Genomic DNA, 16,405 nt, shown 5'->3' with positions numbered 1-16,405 from the left:
GATCAATCCGGGAAGGCTTCATGAAGGAGTTGGACTTGCAGGAGCTCTTTGAATAACAGTCAGAAGATTAGTTGTCTGTCTGGGGAGGAGAAACTGTATCCAAACTCCTGATAAAATTTGGAAGAAGGTTCAGAGGGTGTAGGGTTACCAGATTGATGGGAGGTTGGAAAGCTCTGAAAAAAGAAGCTTGGTAGCCAAAATGTAGGCCTGACTGCCTGTAGAAAGCTCTAAAATAGAGCAGACTAGGCCCCCAGGGCCACTTTCAAAGTCTTGAACTTGACAATTGTGCTTTGGAAGCATCCTTGGCTGTGCTCGGAGACGGCCTTCCCCAGACTTCAGATGGACGGGCGGTCAACAGGCAGATGCATATTAACTTAAGTTTTGTCTAATCGTGTGATGGAAGAGAATTGAGAAAGAGGTGACTGTTGGAAAAGCACAAATTCTGGGATATTCGGGGGCTGGGGGGCTCTCCACATCTGAGAAGAATAAGAAAAAAGCTGTATTCTAAAGGAGCAGGGACACAGAAATAATATTTCATTCGTCTTTACAAAAGGTGTGGTTGATACTGTCTGTGTAAAGGATTTGGTGTCAGAAAGTCTACCAACTTCCAAACAGTTCTTTAGGATGGCGTAGCATGCCCCAAGTCGGAGGAATACTGGAGAGTAAATACTGTTAATCGCATACAAAGGACCATGGGGTCACGAAACAGAAGGGCTGTCAGGGATCAGTTCTTGTCCGACGTCCTCCCCGTATTAGAGGAGGAAACTGAGGCTGAGAGAATGGGGTAACCCACCCAAAGTCTCTAATCCAAGCATTTCAGAATTCCGCTAGTCTCTTTGTTTCCCGTTTGGATAGGATCAGGAAGAAAATTCCCGTTTCGTGGTGCGGCGGCGGCTAGCCACGAGCGAGTCCCCTTTAAGCGCATCCTCTCGGCTCCCTGGCTGGCAGGCTTTGATGCGCCCACCGTGCCTTCCCATTGGTCATTTTGTGCGGCTCCTTGGCCCCTTCCAAGATTCCCAACCAATCCACTGCTCCCTCTGGCGCCGGGGCGGGCTTTGAGGAATGTACCATGCGGATCGTGCGGGGGGGGGGCGGGAGGGGAAGGGTCTGGCGACCTCGCCTTCCTTTACCTTTGCCTGTCACCGTGGCATTCCCGCAGCGCTGGAGCCCGTAGGTAGCAACAGCTACCTAGGGTGGGGAGCCACGCAGAAGCGCCCGGGGTGCACTTTGAGCTGCCACCCCCAGGCTGCGGCCCCGTGGTGGGGCTAGAGGGCCGCAGCCCCCGCCCTTCCATGTGTCCGCCCCGCCGGCGGCCGCAAGGCGCACTCGGCTGCGCGCTGGGTGCAGTAGCCCGCGCCAGGGGCTGCGGAGCGCGGGGCGGCGTCCGGGCGGCAGGGGACGCCGCGCCGGAGGACACAGCAATGAGGAGCAGGTGAGGACCGCCAGCCCCGAGCTCGGGTTTCCGCGGACGCTGGCGGACGCTTGAGGCAGGTGACCCCCGCCACCCGACGTGTGGCCGCGGTGCTGCGCCCGGGCCGCCCGGGGGCGCGAGGCTCGCCGCGGGGATGGCGCCGCCTTCTGGAGGCCCTTCCAGCCCTTCTTCCGCGGTCACGGCCCCCCGGCCCCTGCCCTTGACCCCTAGAGGTGGCGGCCGCGTGAGCCCCGAGTCCGGGGAGGTCTCGGCATCTGGTGGGAGTGGAGCGGGGCGCGGATGGAAGGTCTGGGAGGCGTTGGGTGCGGGGGTCGGAGGCCGGAGGCCGGGGTCGGGTGGGGCCTGCCCGCTTCCCGCTCGGCCTGCCCGGCCTCCGGGCGTTGCTCAGTCCTGCCCTGAGCGCCCTGGTCTGCGGTCCGGCGGGGCTGCGTGTGCTGTGGGGTCTGCGTGGCAGGTGGCCAGGACGGCACTCTCCAGTCCCATTTCCCGTTCTTTTGTTGTGATAGTGGCGCACAGAGTGAGGCGATGGCAGCCACACGCATGCTATCTAGGAGCCTCCTCTCCTACTCCCCACCCTAACCGCCTGGGAGGTATGCTCAGTCCCTTGGGAATTCCTGCCGGGACCGTCACCTGGAGGAGTTGCGTATTGGGTCAAAGGCACCGGGGCGCGCGGGGAGCCGACGCGGCGGCCGCCGAGCTGCGGGGCGCTGGGCAGGGCCCCAGCCTCCCTCTGGTGGGGCAGGGACTGGCCCTCTGTCTCGGCTGTGCGTCCGCACAGCCCGAACTTGGGAAGCGCTTCCAGGAATACAAACCACGTTTACGTCCTTTCACGCTGGTGTTTAAGGCAAACGTTAATTATGGTTTTCGCCAAGTGCGTTCATGCAGAGGAATGCAGGTGAATTGTAAACAGCGTCTTTTTTTTTTTAAGGCTCGTGACTTTTTTTCTAGTGGCGTGTGGATGAAGAGAATGGCATTTAAACAGCAATACACCAGTGTGTATTTGGTCCCATCTGATTGTGTGCTACATAGACGGTCCTTAGGTTGACAGCGTGTGTCCCCCAGGGCTGAGGAGCTGGGTTTTGTAGAAGGAGAGGCTCCTCACATGGAACTGTTGCTGCCCCCGGGAAGGCTTTGCCCTCTCATAGGTGGGCACACAGGTGCCAGGTCTCAGCTGGGATCGCCTTCTCTGAGCACGTCTGTAAAGGGCCTTCAGCGGGATCTTTAAAATCCCATGCTCTCTATTGTCGCATGTACTTGTGTCAGAGGTCCGGCTTAGGTTGTTTTGCCCTGCACTGAATCCTTCTTGTGCATCAGGGTTTAAAATTTTAAAAACTTTGATAGTGTATTAAATAGCATGAGCTAATTCCAGAATTGTAGGGGAAACATAGTTTGGAGTTCCTCTTGCAAAGGATCTTGAGGAACTTGAACGCAGTTCCTAGTCAAGACTCCTTGTGTTCACAGCACTAACCTTTAAAATGCCTTGGGCTTGATGACCAGATGGTGATTTTTTTTCCTCCACCTGGTACAGTTCCCATCCAGTGAGGCTGTTTCTAAGTGTGGGAGCAAAAGTAGGCCCTGGAATAATGTATGTAAAGTACTCAGGGCAATGCCTAGAGATGGTAGACATTTAGTAGACGGGAGTGCATTCTTTTCTTTCCTCTCTGGAGGCCTGTGGGTGATGAAATTGGATGCCATGGGATTGCATGCTCACTTCTGAAGTGGGGGAGGTGGGCAGCCTTCTTCCCACCCCAACCTGTAGCTCTCACTTGGAAACTTTTGTGGTAGGTTATAAATGAAATTCAAACCTCTAGACCCAGAAGTAAAAATCCAACAAGAGAAATTGAGCTCCTTCCTCCTGGCTTGCGAGTCACATGGTTCCAGAGAGGACGGTGCTCACCTACGGCAGGAGGTCTGTACCGCTCTGTGCAGGAAGCTACGTGGTCAAAATTGACCCTGACCTGGGTCTGTTGAGTAGTCTTGCGGGTGAGGAATTTGATGGTTGTTGGTTTGACATGTCCAAGTGGCACCCTAAGCCTTCCCGAATTTCTCCTACACCGGAGTCTGGGAGGTGGCCCCGGGTGGGGGAGGCCCGAGCAGCAGGTGGGGCAGTCTCAGGTTCACTGGGCCCTGCCTCTGACCTGGGCTGGTGAGGAGCCCTATGTTATTCCCGTTCTATAGGAGAAGTGGAGGTGACGTGGTTTGCTCTAAGTTGCCAGTGACTTGATGTCTGAGTTGGACTTGAATTGGGTTTTTCTTCTTATCTTACATTCATTGATACTTTTACAGGAGAAAATAAAACTCTCTTTCTTGGGAATATGAAGGACTAAAGACACCAGACCATTGTGTTTTTCTGATGACGAGAGAGCTAAGAATAGTTGCCATTTGTATTCCGTGCTGGTGTGTGGGAGCCGGGCTCGCACTTCCTGCACCTAGCCCATTTCTCCCTCACGGCCTTATGCAAGGCAGGACTCCTTATTGGTTCCGTTCTGCAGGTGATGAACTAGGATTTGATGAGAGCCCAGGACAAGGAAGTGACAGAAAGCAGGGCAGGCCCTCAGATCAGGGCTGTCTGAGTCCAAAGGGTGGACCACGACCCCCCGTTCACCGGTGGCTAAGGAGCCAAGCAGAGTCCCTGACACTGTTGTGTTGCTTCCCTGGTGTGAGGGGCTGTTGGTTGTGCTTGGCTTTATTTTTTATTTTTATTATTTTTTTTTCAATCTACTGATTTTTACAGAGGAAGAGAGAGAGAAACATCAACCTGTTGCCTATTCATGCATTCATTGGTTGGTTCTTGCCCATCCATGCATTCATTGGTTAATTCTTGACCAAGAATCGAACCCACAACCTTGGCGCATCAGGAAGATGCTCTAAGCAACTGGACCAACTGGCCAGAGCTGGGCTTTATTTTTCCCTGAAGTAGAGTTTTGACATGCTGGACTTTCCTTGTGCCAGAAGCATTCCTCTAGCGAGGTGGAGGGTTATTACTTTAGAAACAATAGCCACAGCTGAAAAAAATCTGTATTTGGAGACTTGAAGTACTTAACAGGACCAGATAGGAAGAATGGGGCAAGAGAGTGGAGGTGGGTTGTGGACAGAGGACGTTTGTGCTGTTCTAACCCAGGGGACATAATGAGAAGCCAGGCTTTTTAACTTAAGCTGTGGATTGAAATTGTAAACCTGGAGACCTTGCACTTGGGCTAACATCTGTGTAGTAAACGAGGCTCTCGGTTTCTTTAGGTGGCAGGCTTGAAAATCTGATTCCTCTTTGGTCTTTAGCTACACAAAATTGTGGGAATGGTGGAGCTAAGTGTTTGGAAATTTACCTAAAATGTTTGTGGACTTCCCCTACCCTCTGGACCCTCGTGCCCTTTGGTTCTGCTTTTTGGAATTCAGCACTAACCCTGTGCCGTTGGGCAGGGTGGTGGAGGGCGTCTTGCTCCTGCTTGGGATGCATCTGCAGACAGGACAGCACCCGCCTGCCCGCTGCGGCTCAGCTGCTCGTGGCCTGCCGTTTTCTTGGCATGGGCTTTAGCTGTCTTGTCGTTATCATTGTCCAGACACTGCGGGGTGGGATGGGGAACAGGTCAACTGTCGCCCCAAACCCTGCAGTTCATGACTTTTTGTCATTGGCAAGTCAGGGTCCCACAGAGGAGGAAAAATCGTGGTAACTTAGAGCCGCAGCGGAAATGGTGGTGGTAATCAGATGGAAGGATGGAGAAGCGGGACTGTGCCATGCCTTGTGAGGTGGACACCGAGGGCGGAGCACCTGCTGAGCAACCAGTTTGCTCCTTGGTGAGGAAGCTGAGAAAGGCTGCATCTCTCAGCAGCGCCTGCTCTGCGTCTGTCACGAGGAAGGAAGAGCCAGCGTGTGTTGGTGTGTGAATGAACAAAAAAGGAGTCTTCACTTAGATGGGCTTGCAGAGGTCGGTTCATTGTGCATCTGCTCAAGGATCTGGTCTGGTTAGCTGAGCAAGGAGAGGGACAGTGCGGGCACTTGGGTAACTGGTAGCTTTTATTGAGTTTTCCTTGCTGCCTTAAGATAAGGAATAACTATGTGGAAGGCAAAGTGAAACTTTGGTTGGTCTCAGCCTCGTCCTCTCTCCTGCTCGCCTCTCTCCTGTTGCTGATTTGCCTTGCCGCGTCGGTGCCTTGGCTTCAGGAGAGAGGAGGGCCCTGCCATGCAGAGGGGAAATGGAGAGGGGGCAGGACCTGCTCCCAGCACCCACCTGCACCCCTGGTTCCAACAGCAGACCTGTTGTACAGGCTGTCCCCGGCCCACAGAAAGCTGGCCAACGAGATCTGGCTGGCACCACCAATGCTGCCTTGTACTGAGTGAGAATTGCGGGGTTTGTTAGGGGAGAGGAAAGGCAGGGGCTGCGTCCAGATGCTGGTGGCCTCAGCAGGGATTGTCCAGGCAGGCCAGCAGCACAGAGAGACCAGTGAGGCACCCCAGGCCTCCCCTCCGCCCTTTCACATTTCCTTCCCTTTGCTCCGGGTTTTCTCTCTGGAAGCCTCAGGAGAGATGCATTTAGGTTAAGCAGCATGTCCTTTATAACTGGGACAGAGTCGGGAGGTGATTTTGATGCATTTAGAGGAGAGCACAGGTGTGTGCTTCCCAGCAGGGCCACTTGGGATGTGTGAGGGTCTCAGGACCTCAGGGCTGGGCCCCTGGACCTGGGAGGAGGGTAGGTGACAGCTCTGCTCCCAGAGAAGGGGAGGAGGCCCTTCTCTTCTCACCCTGGTCTTCTGCAGACCCTGGGACTGCCCCAGCTCAGCCCTTTGGGGGCAGTTTTTATTTTACATGTTTAGTTTTTTTTATCCAAGCTCATCTGGGATCCTAACCACTTCTGGGAACAGAATCTCTTACCCAGTCTGGTCATGACTTGGTCAGTCACTTATTTACCTGTAAAAAGGAAAAGAGAAGTGTTCTAACTAGTGAGAGACAGGGAAAAAAACCAACCTGCCTTTAGCATTTTAAGCACTTTTAGATAAGTGGTTCCTACGGACACTTCCATAGTAATAGCTGTCACTCACTGGGCGTTGCTGTGGGCCACAGGCCTTGCCAAGTGCTTTGTGTGTGCACAGTGCGCCTGGCCTTCAGGTAGGCATTACCACCCTATCCTATGGGAGAGCTCTTCCGGAGAGCAGTAGGGCCTACACCCAGTCAGTTGCAGAGGCTGGATGACTCCTGAGTCCTGCGTGTTTGGTCACCTCGCTGAAAAGGTGAACTGTGGAGGGAGTGACGGAAGAGGAAATGGGAAGAAACACATGAGACCACACCTTGCACAAGCTGCAGCATGCGCTGCACATGGCGTGCGCAGCCTGCCTGGGAAGAGTGGAGCACAGGAGCCCGGGAACGCAGGACCTTCGGGCTCCACGTTGGGGCAGCTGCTGTGCATGGCTAAGGCAGGTGCCGGGTGAAGGATGATGTTCACCTGTGAGAGGTCACAACGTTGCGGGGGGGGTGCATAAAATGCATAAAACAGAGTTGCAACGAGGGACTTAAATGGCCAGGGATCCTGAACATGAAGCGGTAAGAAAGTTTATATACTAACTGGAAAGTTTACACTAACGGTTAGGTTTTGTTAATTTTATGCACATGAGATGGAGAATTCCTAGACTTCACCTAACCCTGTGGCTGTTCTTTCAGGCATGTTTGCATCCTTGCAGACTCCCCTCTGAGGACCAGCCCTGTACCTGGGTGGCAGGAAAGGCTGGGGCCACGTCCCCTCCTCTGGAGGTGGCCCTGTGGCCTGTCTCAACTGAGGGCCTGGGGCTCAGCAGGCTGTCCTTGCAGTCCCTGTGTGCCTGGAGGCTGAGGGGGTGGGGGTGGGCGCTGTGAGCAGTACATTGACGAGGCAGCTAGAGGAGCCTGCCCTCTGGGGGGCCCTTTCCCAGGCATTTCCACAGGGGTGGGAGTTGTCTGGGCACAGAGTCCTTAATTGGTGCTTTGAGAATAGTGATGACCCTGTTACTGTCAAGGCTCTTCTCACTCAGGGACCTGGAACCAGTGGTGGCCTTGGGGTAGCGTCTGCCAGGCTCCCACTCCTCCTGCTTCCTTGAGTGTCTCTTCGTCATGCGCCAATTTTAGAAGCTGATACATTGTGGGAAAAGGCCTGATGGGATTCTGACTGGTGGAGATTCTTAGTCAGAGACAGTCTTTGCGTGTGTTTTAATCTCTTAGGAGACCTGTGGGTCACTTTGATCAGTCCGTTCAAATAGAAATTACTCATGTCTCCTGGAAATGAGGTCCCCATCCCTGCTGTGTTGACTGAGTTGGCTCAGTTTGGTAATAACTCGTAGGACACAGGTGGCAAACACAAGGCCCACGGGCCGAATCCGGCCCTCCACCTTGCTTTATCTAGCCCAGCACCTTGTTTCTACCCGGCTGCAGCGCCGAGCGCTCCCTTAACTGTCAAGGAGTAGTTACATTTATACAGTCCTAAAATTACATTAGGCCCTTTGAAGGCAACCATGAAGGTGATGTGGCCCCCGGTGAAAATGAGTTTGACACCCCTGCTGTAGGACCTTTCTATGTGCTGCTCAAATTCTCTCTCTCTGTGACCTTGACCCCCGAGGTTTGTCAGCTTAAAGGTATCCCTTACTTTAAGAAAACTTGATGTGTGGGCATGTGGATTGACTCCCAAAATATAATACTGTGTCTGTACTTCTTGGTTTTAAATTTAATTCTTCACATAAAGCAATTTTTCAACAGAATTTGTTCTCTAGGAATTTAAAATTTTACCTTTCCATATACAGCTTTTTAAGGCAGTCTGGTCTTCCACTGTTGGTGGGAATGGCTGCTGGTCACTTTCACCCACCTTGCCCTCTCTGTCCCCACCACACATGCAGCCAGGAAGCCACAGGTGTTACCCAGCTCCCAGGCCTGTCGTCTGCATGTGCAAGTGTGGCAGACAGAAGCAGGTGCATCGTGGCTGTGGGTCAGGACACATCCTGGCAGTGCCCAGCTGGCCAGCCTTTGCTTATGTAAAATTCACTGAGCATCAGGGTCCTTCTGTAATGCAGATGGCTGTGCTTAGCACCCCCCCCCAATCTGTGCTCACTGGTCTTCAGGGTCTTCAGGCTGTTTCATGAGGCCCAGACAGGCACTAGGCAGGAAAACCCAGGCAGAGCAAAGACTGTTCCACAGTAGTCAAAGAGGTCAAGGAAGTTGGCTAAAACCCTTACCTACATTGAATAAGGATCACACTGAGGTGGGCAAGGTGGGAAGGGAATTGGTTTATGAGGAGTCTGTTTCATAAATACACCAAATGACAGGCTCTCCTTTGACTGTTCCAACAGGTATAGCAGGTGAAGTGAATGATGCCCACGGAGGTAGGGGGACGTAGGGCCCAGTATGGTCAGATGACTTGCCTGAGGTCTCTCACCTGCTGAACAATGCATTAAGAGTTGAAAAACCCAGAGGTGTCTTGGTTGAGAGTATGAACTCAGGGAGTGGTCTGCGCTGCACTGTTCCCTGCAGGAGTGACCTTGGGTGGGTTCCTGACTGCCCGGCCTCTGTCTCCTCATCTGTTCAGTGGGTGCCTGCACTGAGCATTCTGCTGGTGCAGGGCGAGCACGTAGCTTGTCAGCTCCTGCTGGTGTGGACCCGAGTGTAGGAAACTGGGGGGGGGGTGAATTCTGAGATTTCGGCTTGCTGTCATCCAGCAGCCTCCAGTGAACACATGTGGGCTCATGCTTATTAATACGAGGGTCCCTCAAATGCCCCCCAGCCCCAACTCCTGCTCTCTGCTTTTTCTCTGCCTCATCCGGGGCTCTGCGTTATTTTTCTCAGTACCAACTTGTTAGGTTTCCTGGAATAGTTTGTTCATTGGCTCAGGGCTCTTGGGCTCCTCCCCCACATGCGCGCTGTGCTGGGTGTGAGGGTGGGGCAGAAGCACGTGACCGGTTCCTGTGCTGCGCTCTTGCACTTCACTGCTCCAGAAGGTGCATGTGCCTGTGCAGAGCAGGTGGGTACAGGGGAGGAAGAACAATGAAGCAGGTGATGTCAGAGTGCCTTTATTGTACACCGGGCACTGCTCCAGACTTCCCCTGCACTGTCAGCCCTGCAGGTGACGTCGCCATATCCCACCTGACTGATGAGGTCCTACAGGTGTGCGCATCTTGTCCACCATCTCACAGCCTGGAGGGAGGCTCCTGGGGTTGGAACCGTGGTCCACACAACTCCACGGTTCCAAGTGCCCCCACCCCACCCCACGTGTCCTGTGTCCCAGGCCACTGGTAGGGCTGCCCGGGTGAGGGGCAGGGAGCTAGTGGGAGCCAGGCCGAGGGCTGCCAGCGCACAGGACACGTCCAGAGCAGTGAGGGGCCGGCTTGGCGGGGCGGGGCGCGGGCAGCGTCTGCACAGCCGAGCCAGGTTCCTCTGGGTGCTGGGAGGCTGGTGCGGTGTGCTCCTTGCCTGCTGGGGTCTCCCAGGGTCTGGGGAGACAGACAGACACACAGATGGTTTTTGTTCTGTGGCGAGAGCTAGGGCAAGGCAGGACTGGGTGCCGAGGGGACAGAGGAGGGTCCAGGGAGGCCCCCTGAGTCCTGGTAGGTGAGCACAGGCGTGAGAGCACCCTGCCAGGCGGAGAGCAGCAGGGCCTGTGGGCTTCTTGCGCTGGTTGCAGATTATTCTCCACGTCTGATGGGTGTTGCGGTGGCCACGGAAGTGGCGTTTGTGTGGGTTTGTTGGGCGGAGGCGGGAGAGATGAGCACCCAGCCAGCTGGCGGTGGGAGGAGCCGCCACGTTTTACTGTGAAGGTGGGAAAGTGATCAGTGGCCACGTGGCCTCTGGCCACAGACAGTTGGTCAGCGCCTGGTGCGGCCGCGGGCCAGCAACGCTGCACCTCCTGGCCCCGCGTTTGAACTTCGTATAATTCTCACAAGTCAGAAAGTCTTTTAATACCGCCCCCCCCCAACTATTTAAAAATGTAAAAGCCTCCTTCACTTGCATGTTGGTTTGGGCCCCCAGCTCAAGGTTGGCTCACCCTGAGCTGTGGGAGGTGACGGGTGATGTTCAGGTATGACCTGACCAGGAACTGGGGCCAGGTGCTGGGGTGGAAGCGGAGAGGAGGGGGCTGGTGTGGGAGGCCTTTGGGAGGGACAGTGCTCGGAAGACCCAGGGCCCTCCCCAGGGGCGAGGCCTGGAGGAGCCGGACTGAGGAGACTCGGGCATCGAGGAGGGGAGGAGCTGGACGAGTGGGAGGAGCCCGGGGCGTGGAGCGGCACCAGCAGGAGGAAGGGGATGAGCCCCCCCCAACAGCATTGCGCCTTCAAGGCTGCTGTTTTCCACGTGCCAGGAATATGACTTGATTCTGCAGAAAAACCCAGAAAGAGCCAATATCTCAGGTGCTCCTGGACTCTGTCAGCGCGGTTGCTTGTTCCGATCATCTCCTTCTGAGTGTCACTGGGCTGCCACCTTGCATCTGGGCCTCCAGGTGCCTTAGCAGGAGGTGGCCTGCCTGTTAGGTCATATGTAAAGTTCATTTTTTGAATAATTATTTCTTTTGATAAGATTTTAAATTTACAGAGAAGTTGCAAGAGCAGTACTAGGAGCCCTTTGTACTTATTATTTACATTTATTAATTGGACTTTATCAATTGTTTACATTTTGCCCTGTTTGCTTTATCATTCTCCCTCCACCCATGTGTTCTACGTGTTTGCCCTGACCCAGTTGAAAGTTGGAAACACTGTGTTCCGTTTACCCTGAGACACTTCAGTGCAGGTTTATCAAGAATAAGCGTGTCCTTCCACAACCGTAGCAGGGTGGTCAGCATCAGGAAAGTGAACATTGAGATACTGCTGTTACCTAAGGGTTATTTTGGACCCTAACACCCCTCCATAGCCGTTACTCTGAGATTACCTGTCATGCAAAAAAGGATACTGCTGTCCCTTTAGCAGCACGATGGACACAGGTGGGTACCTGCTCAGCTCTGGAGCCTACACCCCCAGCAGCGGTGGCTCCCCAGCACCCACGCAGGGCTTGCAGTGGGGTGTGGCAGGGCCAGTGACTGACTGCCAGAAAGGAAGAGGAGTTTTGGGGCTGAAGGCTCCCGTGTTATCTGAGCCTCCCAGGGGCAGAAGCCGTGTGCTCACGTGGCCCCCGCTCTCCCTGCTGCTTTCGTGAGCAAGTCAGACTTCCAAACGGAAGGGCACCGCACCCACTGCCCTGCCCGGAGGTCTCAGCGCTGTTACAGGCCAGCGCTTCCTTTCAGCTTTGTTCTCCTCCCTTGCATCGCAGTCCATGCAGAGTGGGTTTTTTCGCAGGTTTGCTCTAGAAAGTAGGTTAGGTTGGATTAATTTATTTTGGAAATTACCATTTCTGACTTAGAGCAAAAGGGATTTTCTTTTTGCTGCTTTAAAAGACTGAAACCATGCCCTGGATGGTGTGGCTCAGCGGATGGAGCACCTGCCTGCGAACCAAGGGGTCCCTCCCTGGTGTGATTCACAGTCAGGGCACAGGCCTGGGTTGCGGGCCAGGTCCCCATTGAGGGGCGTGCGAAAGGCGACCACACAATGATATTTCTCTCCCTCTTTCTCCCTCCCTTCTGTCTAAAAATAAATAAAAAATTTTAAAATGACAAATCAGAGGCAGGGCAGTGTCCGATGCCTGTTGTGTTGCTCCTCGTGAGGAGCTCGAGCTTGCTTGGCTCCTCAGGCACCTGGGGAAGAGAGTCTGGAAGTTGTGCACGTGACAGGGGCCGGCTGCTTTCAGCTGAGCTCTGGGACAGGCCAAGAGGCTTGGTCTTAGCCTTCGATGTGCTGACCAGACTGCGACCGCTCCCTGCGCTCCGTTGCTGCTGTCTTGTGATCTGAGCGAGACGCCTGAGTTGTAAGAGCTGAGTCCTCGTGCCTTGAGTCTGTAAGCCCCTGTACTGGTGTGGGAGGGGTGTCCGGGCTCTGAACTCCTCGAGTCCCTGTCTGTCAAGCAGAGAGATGCTGGCTGTCACCATTGTAAGGGGACATCCTGAAGATACAATCTGAACATGAGGTTGGCCGAGTGCTTGGAAACAGATACGAGTACCATGCACATTCCGATGTTTTCACAGCAATACCCTGCTCCCCACGGGCACACGCGTCCAAAGCTGCCCGGATAGGGTCTTCTGTCCTTGTGAGCCACGTGGCTCATGGAGTCCACCAGGCCAGGCAGTATTCAATTAACTTCACCTGGAAAGCACCCAGGGGTGTAGGGAGCAAGCTCAAAGTTCACTCTGGGCATCCAGATAAGTGAGAAAAGAGCAGCTAGGACAGGGATGTCAAACTCATTTTCACGGGGGCCACATCAGCCTTGCAGTTGCTTTCAAAGGGCTGAATGTAATGTTAGGACTGTATAAATGTAACTGCTTCTTAACAATTAAGGGAGAGCTCGGCACAGCCACTGGGTAGAAACAAGGTGCAGGGCCAAATTTGGCCCACGGGCCTTGTGTTTGCCACCGGTGAGCTAGGAAACACTGGAAGACCCAGAGAAACAGCCCTGCACAGCCTTGTGCTGCTCAAAGCCCAATGTCACTGCCCTCCACTCGCTTTGCTGAGGCTTCCCAGGCCTCCCTGTCCTGCAGCAGGCCAGGCGCAGCCCACCCTGCGGCCTCTGCACACGCTGTTCCCAGGAGGTCACATGGTCAGTTCCCTTAGCCCCACACCACTTTCTCCATGGAAACTTCTCATGACACCCAGTTCAAGTTCCAGTGTGTCCCCTTCCACCTCGTCCTCTGAACCCTTTCATCCTGCTTGTAGTTCCCTTTCTCCCAGGGCGCTCCCCACCCTGCAGCGTGCACCACTGAAGTTCACGGGGCGCTTTGTAGTCCAGGCAGCGGGGTCCAGGTGGCTAGGTGTACTTCCCAGCTTCACCTGGGCCAAGACTCACGTCACCTCGAGTAGATGTCTTAACCCTTGTAGCTCAGTTTCCTCATTCAAAAGAATGGTCCCTAACTCAGGATTTTCATGAAGAGTAAATGGATTGATATTTATAAAATGGAGTAAGTACTGTATGCGTGATTGATCACTATAGCTTTTACTGTTTCCTCCCACTGAATGGAAGCTTTGTGAAGTCGCAGAGCTTTATCCGTTTTGTTCTATAACGTGTCCCTACATTCAGAACAGGGCCTGGCGCAAGTGAGAGTGCTGAGTGAGAGGGCAGGTGTAGGGGAGCTGGGCTCACCTGTGGCCAGCAGGGGCTGAATTGGGTACCTGGTCCTGCCCCACATGTAGCGGCTGTGCAGTCAGACAGGGTCTTTTTAAACAGTTGTTTCATTTTCAGACAAGATATTTTGACTTCCTAGCATACATTCACAGCTTGTTTCAAACTCCCCTTGTAATACTACTGAGCTTCGATTGTATTAATTTTACCTTGTCAAACATTGACATTCAATTTTATAGCATAAATCCTCTAGGATTCAGCGGTAATTTTTGATTATTTTATTCTGGCTTTTCTGTTGTTGATGCCTTTATTTTGATTCATCTGTCAAAGCCCTGACCAGCGCAGAGATGCTCCTTTGCACAGCTCCTCCCCCCTGCTCACTCCTCCCTCGTCTGAGCCGGTAGCAGAGTCAGATAAAACGTGGCGCACCAAGCACCCAGACGATAGTGGCCTGGCTGGGAGCAGGTGGTGACTGTTGATGCTTTTCCTTCCTCAGCTCCATGGGAGGAGTGAGAAGGGGGGAAGCGGGTTGGTTCGGGCGGTGGGGGGTATGGTGAAGGGAGAGGGACAGAACCAACCAAGGTGGTGCATCGAGGTGCAACCCTCACAGGCAAGCCTGGCTGGGGCGGCTTATAAAAGGAGTTGTTTATGGTCACACTTGATGCTAAGGTGAAGGGCTGAGTGTTTCTTTGATACTTTATTTTGATATTATTTCAGGAAAGTGTAAGAATAATGCCAGGAACTCTTGTTTACCCTTTTCCAGAACCACCCGTTGTTTACATTTTGCCTGTGTGCTTCTTTGTATATTTCTCCTCCTCTCTGTATGAAATAGGTACTTGTATTTATTCCTAGGAACTGGAATATCCTCTTAGATCTTGACAGGCAGCCTCAGGTTCTTAAGTAAGGAAGTGGTACAAAAGGAAAAGTGCTTGGGGAGATGGCAGGGCCTATGGGTGGCCGTTTGGCGTAATTTCCACTGGAGGGTGTTGACGACATCAGTGATAGAAGTGGACAAGGGGGTCGGACCCAGGAGGGGCTTAGTGGAGCCCTGGGTGTGTCCTGCTGGGGACAGCTGAGGATCAGAAAGGAGGGGCCTCGTCTGCCATAAAAGCAGCCCTGCTCTCTGGGGAGGACAGCAGCATGCATGGTCTGAAAAAGCAAACCTAACTTTGTTTTGTACGTGGGGAAATGAGACACCACTCTGTGCTTTTACTTCTGCAGCAGTATACAAAGGTAAAAGTGTTCTGCGTTGTTTTTTTCCCATACATATTTAATCCTCAGCTGAGGATACATCTATTAATTTTGAGAGGGAGAGGTAGAAATGTTAGTGGGTTGCCTCCCATACGAGCCCTAACCAGGTATCGAACCCGCAACCTTCTGGGGTGTGGGACTTGATGCTGCTCCAACCAGCGGAGCCACCCGCAGGGCTCCTGCATTCCTAAGGGAGCAGCAGGGACCTGCTTTCCGGCAGAGGCGTGCAGGGTGTGGAGGGTGTGGGGGTGTAGGGGGCAAGATGCAGCAAGGTCTGCAGGAGGCACTGCAGTTGCTGCTGGCGGGGGAGCTAGTCAGCAGGGACAGAGTCTGATACAGGTCTTGGGACCATCAGCGATTCAGTGAAGACCTTTGGGACCCACGAGGGGTGAGGTGCAGAGGAAGAAGCTGAAAGGCAGGGTGGCAATAGTGATGTAAAAAGAAACAGGATTAAGAAAGGACCCACACGGAGCCAGAGTAGACCGAGTGAGCGAGCTCCAGCGTTTCAGTGCCAGGCCAGTGCCTGCCGGGCCCAGAGGTCCTGGTCGGGCTCTGTTTTTCCAGAGATGTGGCCAGAACTAAGGAACACCCGGGGAGCGATGCCACCCAGGATGGCGAACCCAATCAGACTGTTGAAGGGTTTACAAGTGACCTCCCAGGGCCCAAGTGTTTTGTGGAACAAATACCTCAGGGAGAGTTTATCATCAGAGAGGGGGTCTTACATTTGAGCTGATACTAAGCATCGAAAGACCCTCCCCTTCAAAGATAACATGTTAAATGGAAGGTTGATATTCTCTGTAGCTTTCAGAATCTCCAGTTGTAGGAGAATCTTCCTACAGGAAAGTTGGGTGGCCCCTGGAGCAGCAGCTCTGAGGAGTGAAGTTGCCACGGGTCACTTAGATGGTGTTCCCACACGTGTGCATCCGGCACCTCTGTGGCTAGAACACAGAGAATGTGGGGGTGGCGCCCAGTAGGACCTCAGGGTCACATTTTCAGGAATTTTGCAAGTTGGTTGTTAAAAACAGACATTATTAAAAATGAATCCTATAAACATATAATTAAGTTATTTAAAAACAAGGGTAATAGAAACACCCATCTCACCACATCCTAGTTATTTTGGCATTGGCTACACCCTCCCATTCCCTGAGCCACGTACTGGAAGTTCTGGGGCGGGGGTGGCACATCTCCTGCCAGCTCTGCGTGTTTGGTCCGTTGCCTCAGCAGGTGATGGAGAAAATGTTACCATTTGCAGTTTACACTTAAAGTGTTTGTGTCTGTCGCCATTACGTTATGAACAGCACCCAAATAATTGAGGAAATACGCTCCTTGTATTTGAAAAGTAGGGTGCAGTTCAGCAACGAATTGCTCAGATCATGTTTGATATGCATCTTTCTTGTTCCACTTTTGTTTCACTCTTACAGTAAATAAAATTACCCGCCAGCATTCATTCATCAGCCTAATCCAGGACAGCCTTCTGTGAGACCCAGTTGGAGTGGGGAGTTTACTGGAAAGGCATCGTGTATTTTATTGCTACATTACTATCGTATGCTGGTGTATGTTTATCACTGTATTGCATGTTTTAG

At 53.2% G+C, this 16,405-nt stretch overlaps 1 protein-coding gene across 21 annotated transcripts in view; it reads left to right on the top strand.

Moving 5' to 3' along the window:
- Positions 1 to 1,147: 1,147 nt before the first annotated feature.
- MICAL3 (microtubule associated monooxygenase, calponin and LIM domain containing 3) overlaps positions 1,148 to 16,405 on the top strand; it is a 134,436-nt gene continuing 119,178 nt past the window's right edge. For 8 of the 21 annotated variants that reach the window (XM_071220222.1, XM_053916668.2, XM_053916653.2 and 5 more), the window contains exon 1: positions 1,149 to 1,432. The gene's annotated coding sequence lies outside the window, so the exon portion shown is untranslated. Of the gene's footprint in view, positions 1,433 to 16,405 lie in introns of all 21 variants that reach the window. The other 13 variants (XM_053916667.2, XM_053916664.2, XM_053916662.2 and 10 more) reach the window with 6 other exon arrangements.

This window comes from Desmodus rotundus, chromosome 13, assembly GCF_022682495.2.
Source record: "Desmodus rotundus isolate HL8 chromosome 13, HLdesRot8A.1, whole genome shotgun sequence".
Classification (NCBI taxonomy): Eukaryota; Metazoa; Chordata; class Mammalia; order Chiroptera; family Phyllostomidae; genus Desmodus; species Desmodus rotundus.
Note: the sequence above shows the minus strand (reverse complement) of the source record. Positions and strands in the feature narration are given on the sequence as shown.